Source organism: Pituophis catenifer, unplaced genomic scaffold (assembly GCF_029215685.1).
Source record: "Pituophis catenifer annectens isolate HBS135680 unplaced genomic scaffold, rPitCat1.0.hap2 SCAF_15, whole genome shotgun sequence".
Classification (NCBI taxonomy): domain Eukaryota; kingdom Metazoa; phylum Chordata; class Lepidosauria; order Squamata; family Colubridae; genus Pituophis; species Pituophis catenifer.
This window is the reverse complement of record NW_027256895.1, coordinates 15,917,191-15,932,601: the sequence shown is the minus strand read 5'-3', so window position 1 is coordinate 15,932,601 and position 15,411 is coordinate 15,917,191. Positions and strand designations below refer to the sequence as shown.

At 40.9% G+C, this 15,411-nt stretch overlaps 1 pseudogene; it reads left to right on the top strand.

The window, feature by feature from the left end:
• LOC139324440 (vomeronasal type-2 receptor 26-like) overlaps positions 1–15,411 on the top strand; it is a 37,084-nt pseudogene that overhangs the window by 5,209 nt on the left and 16,464 nt on the right.

Genomic DNA, 15,411 nt, shown 5'->3' with positions numbered 1-15,411 from the left:
CAATAAATTAAAACCAAATTTAAAATTCCATTTAAAAAGAGGAAAAGTTTTGGTCAGGCCAGCTTGATGGAATAAAAACGTCTTAAGCGCGCGACGGAAGGTACGCAGATCCGGAATCCTCCGTATCTCTGGGGGGAGGTAATTCCAGATCATAGGTGTCCCCACAGAGAAGGCTCTCCCCCTGGGGGCCGCCAGTCGACATTGTTTGGCCGACGGCACCCGGAGGAGACCCTCTCTATGGGAGCGTACTGGTCGGTGGGAGGCTATTGGTGGCAGCAGGGGGTCCCGTAAATAGCCAGGTCCTAAGCCATGGAGCGCTCTGAAGGTGATAACCAAGACCTTGAAGCGCACTCGGAAGACCACCGGGAGCCAGTGCAGCTCACGCAGGAGAGGCGTTACATGGGAGCGCCACGTCGCTCCCATCACCACCCGCGCGGCTGCACTCTGCGCCAGTTGGAGCCTCCGAGTGCTCCTCAAGGGGAGCCCCATGTAGAGAGCATTACAATAGTCCAGACGGGAGGTGACGAGGGCATGAGTGACCGTGCGTAACGAGTCCTGATCCAGAAAGGGACGCAACTGGCGAATCAGGTGGACCTGATGAAAAATCCTCCCGGTCACGGCCGTCAAGTGCTCTTCTAAAGACAGCCGTGAATCCAGGAGGACACCCAAGTTGCGAACCCTCTCCATGGGGGCCAATGCTTCGCCCCCAATAGTCAGCGATGGCACCAGCTGACTATATCGGGACGTCAGAAACCACAGCCACTCGGTCTTGGATGGGTTGAGCCTGAGCCTGTTCCTCCCCATCCAGATCCGTACGGCCTCCAGGCACCGGGACATCACTTCAAGGGCATCGTTGGGGTGGTCTGGGGTGGAGATGTACAGCTGGGTGTCATCAGCGTACTGATGGTACTCCACCCCGAAACCACAGATGATCTCCCCCAGCGGCTTCACATAAATGTTGAACAGAAGGGGCGAGAGGACCGATCCTTGTGGCACCCCACATATAAGGGGCCTCGGGGTCGACCTCTGCCCCCCTGTCAACACAGACTGCGACCGGTCGGAGAGAAAGGAGGAGAACCACCGTAATACGGTGCCTCCCACCCCCAACTCTTCCAACCGGTGCAGCATGATGTGCCCACCAGGCTTCCACGCATTCCATCAACCGAGGTCTCAGGGGAGGGGCGGGGGGAGTAGCGGTTATTATTAGAGAAGGTTTTAGGCCGAGGGAGGCCACTGTTCCTCAGACGGCCGGTTGTGAGACCCTCCTTGTGAAGTGGGGTAATGGGGTTCAGATGGGTTTGCTGATCACGTACCTGGCTCCCTGCCACGTGGCAGCAGCCCTGCCCGAGCTACTCAACGTTATCGCTGCGGTGGCGGTTGATACCCCCAGACTTATGGTCATGGGGGATTTCAACCTGCCGTCCGTGGGTGAGACGTCTGAGGTGGCTCGGGAGTTCATGGCTTCCATGACGGCTATGGATCTGACCCAGCTAATTCATGGCCCTACGCACATGGGGGGAAACACACTGGACTTGATTTTTGTCTCTGGACAGTGGCTGAGTGATCTCGAGATAGGGGACATAGCCATCGAGCCCTTGTCATGGTCGGATCACTCTCTCCTTCGCCTTGATCTTCGAACCGCTGCTCCCCGCCGCAGGGAGGCGGAACCGATAAGATGGTACCGCCCCAGGTGCCTGATGGAACCTGATAGGTTCCAGACGGAGCTTGGGCCAATGCCTGAGGTCCTGGCTCACGCCTCGACTGGAGACTTAGTGGCCACCTGGGATAGGGCGGCCGCTGGAGCTCTGGATCGAGTCGTGCCTTTGCGGCCTCTGACCCGGCGCCGATCTCACCTGGCTCCTTGGTTTACTGAGGAGCTGAGGGAGATGAAGCGCCGGAAAAGACGCCTAGAGAGTAGTTGGAGGGCCAGTCGCACTGAATCTGACCGGACACTGGTAAGATCTCATATTAAGAATTACCTAGTGGCGATAAAAGCAGCAAAATGTACTCATCTTGCTGCTCTTATTGCGTCATCAGATAACCGCCCGGCCGCCCTGTTTAGGGTGACCCGCTCCCTGCTCCATCAGGAAGCGAGGGAGGACCCCTTGGAGGGAAGAGCCGAGGACTTTGTTCAGTATCTGTATGACAAAATCACTCAGATTCGGGAAGATCTGGACTCCGACTGGGTAGATCCAGGGGGGATGACGGGGGCAGGTCCTGAGAATGTTATCTGGGATGAGTTTGACTCTGTGACCCCTGAGGACGTGGACAGGATTCTGGGTAGACTGAATGCGACCACATGTTTGTTGGACCCGTGCCCCTCCTGGTTAGTGCTGGCTTCTCGGGAGGTGACGCGAGGCTGGCTCCAGGGGATTATAAATGCTTCATTGAGTGAGGGTGTCTTTCCCGCTGCCTTGAAAGAGGCGGTGGTGAGACCTCTCCTCAAGAAGCCTTCCCTGGACCCGGCAACATTGGCTAATTATCGTCCAGTCTCCAACCTTCGCTTTGTTGCGAAGGTTGTTGAGAGTGTGGTGGCACGACAGTTTCCCCGGTACCTGGATGAAACGACGTATCTAGACCCGTTCCAGTCGGGCTTCAGGCCTGGGTACAGCACGGAAACGGCATTGGTCGCATTGGTGGATGATCTCTGGAGGGCTCGGGATAGAGGTTGTTCCTCTATCCTGGTCCTATTAGATCTCTCAGCGGCTTTTGATACCATCGACCATGGTATCATGCTGCACCGGTTGGAAGGGTTGGGGGTGGGAGGCACCGTATTACGGTGGTTCTCCTCCTTTCTCTCCGACCGGTCGCAGTCTGTGTTGACAGGGGGGCAGAGGTCGACCTCGAGGCCCCTTATATGTGGGGTGCCACAGGGATCGGTCCTCTCGCCCCTTTTGTTCAACATTTATGTGAAGCCGCTGGGCGAGATCATCCGTGGTTTCGGGGTGGAGTACCATCAGTACGCTGACGACACCCAGCTGTACATCTCCACCCCAGACCACCCCAACGATGCCCTTGAAGTGATGTCCCAGTGCCTGGAGGCCGTACGGATCTGGATGGGGAGAAACCGGCTCAGACTCAACCCATCCAAGACCGAGTGGCTGTGGTTTCCGACGTCCCGATATAGTCAGCTGGTGCCATCGCTGACTATTGGGGGCGAAGCATTGGCCCCCACGGAGAGGGCTCGCAACTTGGGTGTCCTCCTGGATTCACGGCTGTCTTTAGAAGAGCACTTGACGGCCGTGACCAGGAGGATTTTTCATCAGGTTCGCCTGATTCGCCAGTTGCGCCCCTTTCTGGATCGGGACTCGTTACGCACGGTCACTCATGCCCTCGTCACCTCCCGTCTGGACTATTGTAACGCTCTCTACATGGGGCTCCCCTTGAGGAGCACTCGGAGGCTCCAACTGGCGCAGAGTGCGGCCGCGCGGGTGGTGATGGGAGCGACGTGGCGCTCCCATGTAACGCCCCTCCTGCGTGAGCTGCACTGGCTCCCGGTGGTCTTCCGAGTGCGCTTCAAGGTTTTGGTTATCACCTTTAGAGCGCTCCATGGCCTAGGACCTGGTTATCTACGGGACCGCCTGCTACCACCAATAGCCTCCCACCGACCAGTACGCTCCCATAGAGAGGGGCTCCTCCGGGTGCCGTCGGCCAAACAATGTTGACTGGCGGCCCCCAGGGGGAGAGCCTTCTCTGTGGGGGCACCTACTATCTGGAACGAGCTCCCCCCCGAGATACGGAGGATTCCGGATCTGCGCACCTTCCGTCGCACGCTTAAGACGTTTCTATTCCAGCAAGCCGGCCTGACTTAAACTTCTCCGTTTTTAAATGGGAATTTTAAATTCGGTTTTAAATTATTGGGGTTTTAAATATGGTTCAGCCAAATTTATTTAATTTGTTTTATCTCTATTTTAAATTTTGTATTTATATGTTTTATTTTTATGGCTGTTCACTGCCCTGAGTCCTTCGGGAGTAGGGCGGTATACAAATTCAATAATAATAATAATAATAATGATACCATGGTCGATGAGAGATCTAATAGGACAACCTCTGTCCCGAGCCCTCCAGAGATCATCCACCAACGCGACCAATGCTGTTTCCGTGCTGTACCCAGGCCTGAAACCCGACTGGAACGGATGTAGATACGTCGTTTCATCCAGGTACTGGGGAAGCTGTCGTGCAACCACACTCTCAACAACCTTCACCACAAAGCGAAGGTTGGAGACTGGACGATAGTTAGCCAATGTTGCTGGGTCCAGGGAAGGCTTCTTGAGGAGAGGTCTCACCACCGCCTCTTTCAAGGCAGCGGGAAAGACACCCTCGCCCAATGAAGCATTTATAGTCCCCTGGAGCCAGCCTCGCGTCACCTCCCGGGAAGCCAGCACTAACCAGGAGGGGCACGGGTCCAACAAACATGTGGTCGCATTCAGTCTACCCAGAATCCTGTCCACGTCCTCAGGGGTCACAGAATCAAACTCATCCCAGATAACATTCTCAGGACCTGCCCCCGTCATCCCCGCTGGATCTACCCAGTCGGAGTCCAGATCTTCCCGAATCTGAGTGATTTTGTCATACAGATACTGAACAAAATCCTTGGCTCTTCCCTCCAAGGGGTCCTCCCTCGCTTCCTGGTGGAGCAGGGAATATTTCAATGTCCAAAGTATTTCTGTAGTTCCAATGCTAAGATATCTTATTATACAGGATGTCTTTCTGAGTGCATTTGCAAAATACTTTAGAGGTGTATGTACTTTAAGATAAACAAAATTTACTATAACAGAATGATTTTTTTAAAAAAATAGAAATTTCATGATTTCAACACTTTAAAATTAACTTTTTAAAAACCTCTTCTGAAATAGGGGAGGGTTGATCAATTTTTTTGATTAGAGAAAATATAATATTTATATACCGGAAGACTGGGGTGACATGATAGCAGTGTTCCAATATCTCAGGGGTTGCCACAAAGAAGAGGGAGTCAAGCTATTCTCCAAAGCACCTGAGGGTACAACAAGAAGCAATGGGTGGAAACTAATCAAGGAGAGAAGCAACTTAGAACTCAGGAGAAACTTTGTGACTGTTAGAAAAAATAATCAGTGGAACAACTTGCCTCCAGAAGTTGTGAATGCTCCAACACTGGAAGTTTTTAAGAAGAGATTGGATAACCATTTGTCTAAAGTGGAGTAGGGTTTCCTGCCTAAGCAGGGGATTGCACTAGAAGACCTCCAAGGGCCCTTCCAACTGTGTGATTCTATTCTATTCTATTCTATTCTATTCTATTCTATTCTATTCTATTCTATTCTATTCTATTCTATTCTATTCTATTCTATTCTATTCTATTCTATTCTATTCTTTATTGAGAACGATCAATCGATTAACGTAATAGGTATGAAATAAGAAACTGTTGAACATTCAGCAGTGAATTTACACCAGAAATAAAACTGGAAATTGCAACTCCAATGTTTGGATTATATATGAAGAGTTGGCATATCTGTAACTGATGCAAAAAACCATCCGCCAAAAATAAATTCTTTCTGTGAATTTTGGTTTTATTTACAAGCAGGAATTACCTCTTTCTATCTGTAACAAAGAGTGTCCTCCTGGCCACAGCAAGATAAAAGTGGAAGGGAAATTATCCTGCTGCTATGACTGCAAAATATGTCCAGAAGGGAAAATAGCTGATCGATTGGGTAAGCAAAAGGTTATATTAAATGAATCACTGATATAATAAATATAAATGGGGGTTTATTTTAATAAATGAATATTTTTAATAAATATGGTGATTGAATATATTGAGCTTGACATCATATTGAAACATTTGATTTTTTAAAATATTTTTTTTAAATTTTGAATACAAATAATACAAACATAATACTTACCAAAAAAAGAGAGAAAAAATACAAATATTACAGTGCACACACACCCCGAGACCATTTTTTCCTCTTATAGTTCTTCTTCTCTAACAACTAAACGATATACAATATATGCCAACTTTACAATCAATTCCTTTTTCGTTTCATTTATATCCAGCTTTTCCAGCAGCAACAGTAATGCAATCCCCAGTGACATATCTAAATTTACATTCAAAAGTGCTCTAATTTCTCTAAACACCATGCCCAGTGGTGGGATTCAGCCAGTTCGCACTACTTCGGGAGAACCGGTTGTTAACTTTCTGAGCAATTTGGTGAACTGGTTGTTGGAAGAAATCATTAGGGCAGAGAACCGGTTGTTAAATTATTTGAATCCCACCACTGACCATGCCCCATACTTTTTGTGCACTATCATAATCCCACCACATATGTTTATTTGTTCCAACCTCTTTCTCGCACTTCCAACAGATATTTGGATATTTAACATCTATTTGATTTAATTTACATGGTGTTAGATAGCCCCTCCATATCACTTTATATCCATTTTCCTTAACTCTGACATATTCTTATGTATATACTCCTCCTGTCCAAATATTTTTCCAATCATTATCATTTATTTCTCCTAAATCTGATTCCAAAATTAATTTTAAACCTTTTGCCTGATCTTCTAATTCAGTTAATATTCTATATATTTTCCCAATTCTTCCTTTACCTATATATTCTTCATTCACCTCACATTGTTTTATAATCATTTCCAGTTTGGTTAACAGTTTATCTTTCCCCTCGAAACTTTCTTCCATTTTTATCTATTTCTCTAATTGTATTAAATCAATCAATTTAATTTAATATCTGATAAAACGTTCTTCAGTTGGGTTATATTCTTTATCTTGTTCTTCCATTATTCCCATTTATATATCTGATTTTCTTTTAATTTACTAATCCATTCTTTCAATTCAATCTTAGGGAATTTCTCCATTTCTATCACTGGTGTTAAAGGAGTAATTCCTGGCCTTAACCTGTATCTCCATTTATTGCATAGTTCTATCAAATTTTTTAGAAAGGGATTTGGAATCCTCTTAGCAATTTTTAAATATCCTTTTTAAACCAAGATATTTCTATAAGATCACCTATTATGGTATGCCATCTGGTCCCGGTGTTTTGTTGTTTTTTTGTTTCTTCCTTGTTCTAACATGGAAATCGGTCTATTCAATGATTCGGTATGGTTTTCTTTTAATTCCTGAATATTTATTTTACTTAAATATTCTATAGTGTCTTCCTCTTGAATTTCTTCTTTTGCATATAGGTTTTGAAAGAAGTCCCTTGCGAGTCATTTTTTATCCTCATTATTATGGTATATTTGTCTGTCTTCGTCTTTTAATTGCTGTATCATTTTCTTCTCTTTTTCTTTTTCCAGTTTGTAGGCCAGCCACCGGCCAGTTTTATTTGCATGTTCAAATTTATTTTGTTTAGCCATTTTAATTTTCCTTGCTATCTCCATTGTTGTAATTAGATTTATTTTATGTCTTATAAGGTTAATTCTCTCTTTAATTTCTTTGTTATGTGGCTCTTCCTGTAAGTCTAATTCGGATTGTTGCAGGTGTGTCAACAAATTCTCTTTTGTTTGTTGTTTGTCTTTATTTTATTTTTATTGTTTTGCTATGTAGGCGATTGTTAGGCCTCTTATATAAGCTTTGGTTGTATCCCATAGATTTTGAAGACTAGTATGTTCTTTTACATTAATTTGGAAAAATATTTTTAATTCTCTTTGAATCATTTCCACGTATTGTTTATCCTTTATGATGTCTTTGTCCATCATCCATCTTCTCCGTGCTTGATGACCCTTCCATGTTATTACAATCGGACTATGATCTGCCCATGTATTTGTTGCAATTTCTATTTGTTTGATATCTAATCTGAGCTCTGCTGTCATCCAGGCCATGTCGATTCTGGACCATGATTGATGCGGATTCGAATACTTTTTCCAGACACGCAATAGTGCATTCCTTAATATATGGCTTTTAAAAGTCTTGTCCACTTTCTTATCATATAATAAGTAAGCATGCCACCCGTAAACCAAATCATATCCCTCAATATTCAATATTCTTTCTTCTGTTAAATTCATCCAATCACTCATTGCTGATAAAACAGCTGCCTCATAATATAATCTTAAATTAGGCATTTTGAGACCTCCTCTTTCACATGTATCCTGCATTATTTTTTGTTTTATTCTCGGTCTCTTCCCTGCCCAGACAAAATTATTAATACCCTTCTGCCATATCTTCAAATTCTCATCTTTTTTAAGTATTGGTATCATTTGAAAAAGAAACAAAAACTTAGGCAAAACATTCATTTTTACTGCTGCTATCATTCCTAACAAGGATAATTGTAATTTTTTCCAGTTTTCCATCTCTCTCTGTATTTTTTGCCACAACGGATCATAATTATGCTTAAATAATTTTGCGTTTGATGTCATAATATAGACCCCTAAATACTTAACTTTTTGTACGATTTCAAATCCTGTTAATTTCCTTTATTTATTAACTTCCTCCTTATCTTTTTGGGTCGCCTCTGCTAAAATTCCCACCATCAAATCTCTCAGATTCTCTTCTCTATTCTCAGCGATGTTTTGAAATCTTAAGTAGAAGGATGCCTTCTCCATTTCTAAGTAAGATATTGAATCTTCCAGTTCTTTATTCAATATTATTTGATTACTTTCCATATTATCCACTTTTTTTCTGCTTGATCCATTTTTGTTTCAATATTTTGAATCTGTTGTTCATTTTTTGCAATGTTTTGTTGTATCTTTTCCATCTTATCGTCCATTTTTTTAATATTGCCCTTTATTTCTCCTACATCTGATTTCAGTTCTTCATGGTTCTTCCTGGTTTCCTCGTGATTGTTAGCTATTGATTCTTGTGTTTTGTTCATCCCCTCTTATATCATTGCCAAGACTGAATGTATATTTTGAATATTAAATGTTGGGGGAGTTTTCTCTTTTTCTATAGATAGCATTGTGTCTATCGTTTTTTGTTGTATCGGTGATGCAATGGTCGATGTCTGGTTGGAAATTATCCTTTTGCTTGTTTTGGTTGTCGCAGGTGGGCCTGTAGTTATCATCTTAATTTTCTGTTTTACCGCTTCCCAAATTTTCATACACAATCTACGTTATGAAGTCAATTTGTTGGGATTTATTGTTGATAATTTTTTTCAAATGGTTTATATTATATTTATATTAATTGCGGGAACACGATATAGTTGTTTAACTTTCGTGTCAATTCTTCTGTAGTTCACTTTTCAATATCGTTATATAAGGGTCAGAAGGTATTTATTGGGGAGCAGGGAAAAAATCAAATATTTCAGCAAATCATGTATCTATTCTATCTTAAATATACTATTAAATTCTTGCCTGTTTGTTAAATCTTACCAGTATTAAATGTCAATTCTTATCTTAAACAATAGTATATCTATGATTACTATAAATTATATATATTATAAACACACTATGCATATTTTTAAAAAAACTGCTTCACTCTATTTCAATTTATCAATATAATAATATATCAATGACTCAGGTTTATATTAAATTAAATCAGAGGGAAAGGGAAAAGACAAGAAGGAAAATAAGATATTTGTTATAATACTGTTATCTATTCAGTTCCTAAGATATTATCGATCTATTACTACAATCGAATATTATTCTATCTTTCCTCCTTATATATCTATGAGTAAATATGTACTCTTTTTTTATTCTCTGTATTTACCAATTCAATTTGCTTATACTGTAAATTTAAACTTATGACTTGTAATACAATATAATATCGGGATAGAAAATTTCTCATTTTTCCCAGTTTATTTTTAATCCAAATTTGTTCAGGTGTAAAGATATCCTCCGTATAATAACTACACGATTTTGAAATGTTAATAATGTATCATCTGCAAATAAACTTATTTTAGTTTTCTTATCTACACCAATCCCTTCAATCAATGAATGTTCCATAATTGCATTTGCCAAAACCTCCATCAAGAATGCAAATAAAATTGGGGATAAAGGGCAATCCTGTCTCATTTCCTGGTGTAAGGTTATTCTCTCTGTAACACCATCATTTATAACTATTCTCACTTTTTTCTCTGAATATAGTTGATTTATCACTTTTCTAATTTTTTTCCAAAACCTAACTTCTCAATTAATATCTTCAATGTAGGCCATTCCACACAATCAAAGGCCTTAAATACATCTAATGGAAATAAACCTGCCTTCAATTTTTGATTCTTTATATAGTAACCTATATTTAATACCCTTCTTACTACATCTGACATTTATCAGCCTCTTAAAAATCCACACTGGTCATTTTTAATATAATTCTCTATAAATATATTCAATCTATTTGCCAATATTGCTGTAAAAATCTTAGCATCCTGATTAATAAGGGATATTGCTCTATATCAATGATGGCTAACCTTTTTGCCCTCATGTGCCAAAAGCGGGGGGGGGGAGCGCAGGGATGTAAGGTGCATGTGTGCCCACACCCATAATTCAATGTGCCCCACCCCCCGTGCATGCCTTCTGAACTCACCACACACCCCTACGTTTGGCACGCGGTGACACGATATGCCCAGTAGGCCCAGTTTTCATCCTCCCCAGGCTCCAGAGGCTTTCTTTGAGCCTTGGGAGAGCAAAATCAGCCTTCCCCACTCCCCAGAGGTCCTCTGGAGGCTGGAAATGGTTAATTTCCCAACTTCTGATGGGGCAAGAAGGCCTGTTTTTTGCCCTCCCCTGGCTCCAGAGGCTTTCTAGGAGCTTAGGGAGGGCAAAAACAGCCTTGGAAAAGGATGGACCCTATAGACCAGATTCAATTCTGAAGTATCCTATGGCAAAACTTAACACAAAAGAGCTGGAACATGCCTACCTGTCAAACTTATTGAAAAATACAGATAACATGGAAGAAAGGTGGTTTCATCTATAATTTGGCCCAGTGAAATCCAGGGATTTAATGGTGATGATCAGAAAATTGAATTACATAGAGTAAGCAACTAGTATGGTTCATGCAGAGTAATAGAACTAGATGAATTAAGTGCATGTCCACTGCAATGCAAACCACTTGTGCTTTTCAAATGGTCTTCAAGGGCAGCACCATATAAAAGTCATTCCAGTAATCAAACTGATATTTAATTAAGTCTACAGATTGCTGTAATATCGGAATATACTGAAAATGAAATGATGAGATAATGTTTCTATGAATGGTTTTTTTTTCAGACTTGGATGACTGTTTCCCTTGTCCAGAGGATCAATATCCAAACAAGGATAAAGATAGTTGCCTCCGAAAAAGTATAATTTACTTAACTTATCAAGAACCTTTGGGGATTTCTTTGGCAGTGATTGCAGTCTCCTTTTTTTTCATCTCAGCTGTGGTGCTCAGGATATTCATTAAACATCAGGACACACCTATTGTGAAAGCCAATAATAGGAACCTCACTTACAGCCTTCTCGCTGCTCTCCTGCTCTCTTTCCTTTGCAGTTTGCTCTTCATTGGGCAACCTACCCAAGTGAAATGTCTCTTGCGACAAACTGCTTTTGGCGTCATCTTCTCTGTATCTCTTTCTTGTATATTGGGGAAAACAATCATAGTGGTTCTTGCTTTCATGGCTACCAAGCCTGGATCCAAAATGAGAAAATGGGTGGGGAAAAGGCTGGCTATCTCTATTGTCCTATCTTGTTCCCTGACACAATTCTGCATTTGTGTGGTGTGGCTCACAATTTCTCCTCCCTTCCCAGATTCTGACATGCACTCCATGGCTGAAGAAATTGTTCTACAATGCAATGAAGGTTCAACCACTATGTTTTATACAGTGCTTGGCTTTCTGGGGTTCTTGACTGCTGTCAGTTTCACTGTGGCCTTCCTAGCCAGGAATTTGCCTGACACCTTTAATGAAGCCAAATTTATCACCTTCAGCATGTTGGTCTTTTGCAGTGTCTGGGTGTTGTTTGTTCCCACCTATTTGAGTACCAAGGGAAAATACATGGTAGCTATGGAGATCTTCTCCATTTTGGCTTCAGCAGCTGGATTACTGGGGTGCATATTTTCCCTCAAATGCTATATCATTGTTCTGAGACCTAATCTGAATAAGAAGGAGCAACTAATGAAAAAATGAAACTGATTTTAACACCATATATTTTGAATGAAACCTAATGGGTTGTTTTTAGCATATAAGGTTTTTTTGCCCAATTTGAGGTTCCGCCTTTTTCCATCCATTACAACATCAATTCGACATACAAAGCAATAATTCTGAGAAGTTCACTTCAAAAGCTTGAATGTTCCCTTAATCTTTTTTTAATGTTAGATAATGATTCTCAGCCCTAATCAGAATAGTAGGCAATAGTTAATCAAGAACAGGATAAAATATGCATGAATACAAAAATAAATTGATTGAAATCCTTATTTCTTCTACTCTTTCTATCCCTAATCCTATATGGACAATGACATCTTATTAAGGACATGCAATTCTTCACATAGTTTTTGGCTCGATAGGTGCATGAATAGTATGCCTACCCCACATCTTTCTCTCTCTATCTCTCTCCTACACATAGACACACACACACACACACACACATTTTTTTCAAAGAAGATACAATAATCCTTTTGTCCTATTTTACTTGGAGGGAAGGGGCAGTACCTGTGATACCATATCGCCATTGGGTATATCATGACATCATTCTGCAAATACTGCAAACTTTGGTCAGTGGTATAAGCATTGTCTGGGGGAAATGTCCTTAATAAGTTGCCAACTGAAATTTTACTCATCTATCTATTCATGGTTACCTTCTTTTAAACTGTTGTGTCAGCAGGAGCTGGAGCAAGTGATGGGAGCCCATTTGAACAAGTGGTAGCAACCTGATCTTGAATGTGATTGTTCTGTTTGTCAAACTAGTACCTTAACCATATGAGCCACCATGCTCCGTGTAGCTAGTTGAGACATAGAGAGTTAGCTAAATAGTGATAGAAGATTTAGATTAGATTAGATTAGATTAGATTAGATTAGATTAGATTAGATTAGATTAGATTCTTGTTCTTTTTGGAAAACCTAAATACATTTTAACTCATTGACAAATATCATCACTGCAGCTTTACTTCCCTCTTTCAAAAGAGTACTCAGCAAACATACTTTAGTTTCTTTATGACAAATGTAAGAGCTTCAAGTACTTGGGAAGTATTATCTTGAGATATGAATTTTGGGATAAAGAAATTGAGTCCAGGATTAGCAAGACCTGCTAAGGTCTGGGGCAGTTGTTTACCATAGTGATACAATGTCCATATTGTCACAAAATTGAAAAAGGATTTTTGGTTACCTCTTTTCTCTTGTAATGATATGAGTCTCACAGTCTATACTGAAAACCAATCAAAAATTTTAAAGAAAAACAAACAAGAAAAAAAAAGATAAGAAGAGAAGAGAAGAGAAGAGAAGAGAAGAGAAGAGAAGAGAAGAGAAGAGAAGAGAAAAGAAAAGAAGAGAAGCGAAAAAGAACACTCCCAAAAGTTATTTTGACATTTGGATGTTCTCAAAAATGCTCCTGATTGCTACAGGATCTTGAGAAAAGGAGATAGCAGGAGGAGCACTCAGAAAATGCTCACCTGCTCTTTCAGGCTCAACTCCCATCCCAGAGCCTCATTTCTGATGGAATACATATTTCACATTCCAAGATGATGTCTTTCTAGAGCCTGAATAATTGTTATTATTCAAGATAGATCCTTTCTTTCTTTCTTTCTTTCTTTCTTTCTTTCTTTCTTTCTTTCTTTCTTTCTTTCTTTCTTTCTTTCTTCATTCATTCATTCATTCATTCATTTCACCCTTCTTTACTTCCCATCTCCTTCAGAGAGCACTTCTGGGTGGTGTACAATTTCATCAATAAAATGAATCTTTAAAACCAGAACAATTTAAGATTGTTTTTCAAAACCAAAGTGTTGTACTCAGCAAAGTGTCAATAACAAAATTATTGAGAAAAATGACCCCAACAGAACTATTTCCATTCTTTCCTTTCCTTTCCTTTCCTTTCCTTTCCTTTCCTTTCCTTTCCTTTCCTTTCCTTTCCTTTCCTTTCCTTTCCTTTCCTTTCCTGTCCTGTCCTGTCCTGTCCTTTCCTTACCTTTTCTATAGTTCTATTTTGTTTTCTTCTGTGCACATGAACTCTCATTCCCCATATTTATTTCACGTCTTCAAAGGTTCATAGCAGTGTAGCAGTGTCTGTTGAGATATGATAAACATGTTTCTTTCTGGTATTTCTCAAAGCACCATTGCAAAGAATGGTAGTGATTAGAAATTAAAGAGAGTTATTGTCCCTTCTTCTCCAAATCTTAAGGGAATTCCAGCAAACGCTGTAAAAATGATGACTTTGGATTAAGACATTGCATTCTATCAATATCTATTTAGAAATACAGACATCATATAGGGGTGGGGAAAGGATTTGTTTTTCATCTTGGATATTTCATTAGAAGAGCTCCAAAGGCCCTTCCAGTTCTGTTATTCTGTTAACTTTAGATAAAGTTCATTGTCTTAACCTTAGATACAGTTAATAAGTGGTCCTCAGTTGAATGGTAATGACGAAGCTACTGTTTGATATATACAATGACTATATAATATAATGAATTTGTTGTATTCAGAACATACAATTTTTCGTATTTTTTTCCCAACTATGATGAGCATTTCTCCTCCCTACACCTGTAAACTTAGTAGTCCTCTTCCAATTGTTCATAAATATTACCAGTCTGGAGATTTAATCATTGCTGCTATTATTTATCAGGTTTTCTTTCTTACAAATGAGATCACTTTTGAAGTTACTAAGATTCAAAAATCCCAAAGGTGCCTTTTCAAAAGGCAACTGAACTTCCTTTATCTTTCTTGAAAGTGTTTTGCTTCAATTCAGAACTGAAGAAGCTTCTTGGATGAGAAGTAAAAACAAAGTACTGTATATAAAAAAGCAGACAAAGATTGTAAGTCCTACTAAACTTCTCTCTTTCAATTCAGTCCCGGTCTCAGTCAATAGTGAAAGTGAAGCAATTAAACAATTAAGTCCTTTAGCTAAATAGCCAAATAGGTTAAAAAGAATTTTTCCCCCTTCTTTAAATTCGCTGCTTATCTCATCTTAGATGCAATCTTCAAAACCATTTGCCCTCAGGGTGTTCTCTGTATTATTTAGAAATTGAAAGCTCTCAGCAATCCAATACGCTGTCATTTTCTCTCGCTCTTCAAGCTGCCCCAACCCCAACTCCGGAAAAAGAGCTTTCCCTGGATCAATCAGGGGGTTTGCGGTACCCCTGAGATCGCCGGGATGTGCTCTCCACTACCACAGTCAAAACTAGGCTTCAGGGTCCCAGAAGGACTGTCTGGAATCGGGGCTATCAACGGGGGTTTCTGGAGCTCAGAAATCCCCATCCGTGTTGCCGCGGCATCAGCTGACCTGTTTAATAAATTGTTATTGAATTATTTTTGGTATATATACTACATTCTCTAGTGTAATTTAGTTATAGTGTAAAATTAGTCTATTATGTCTCAA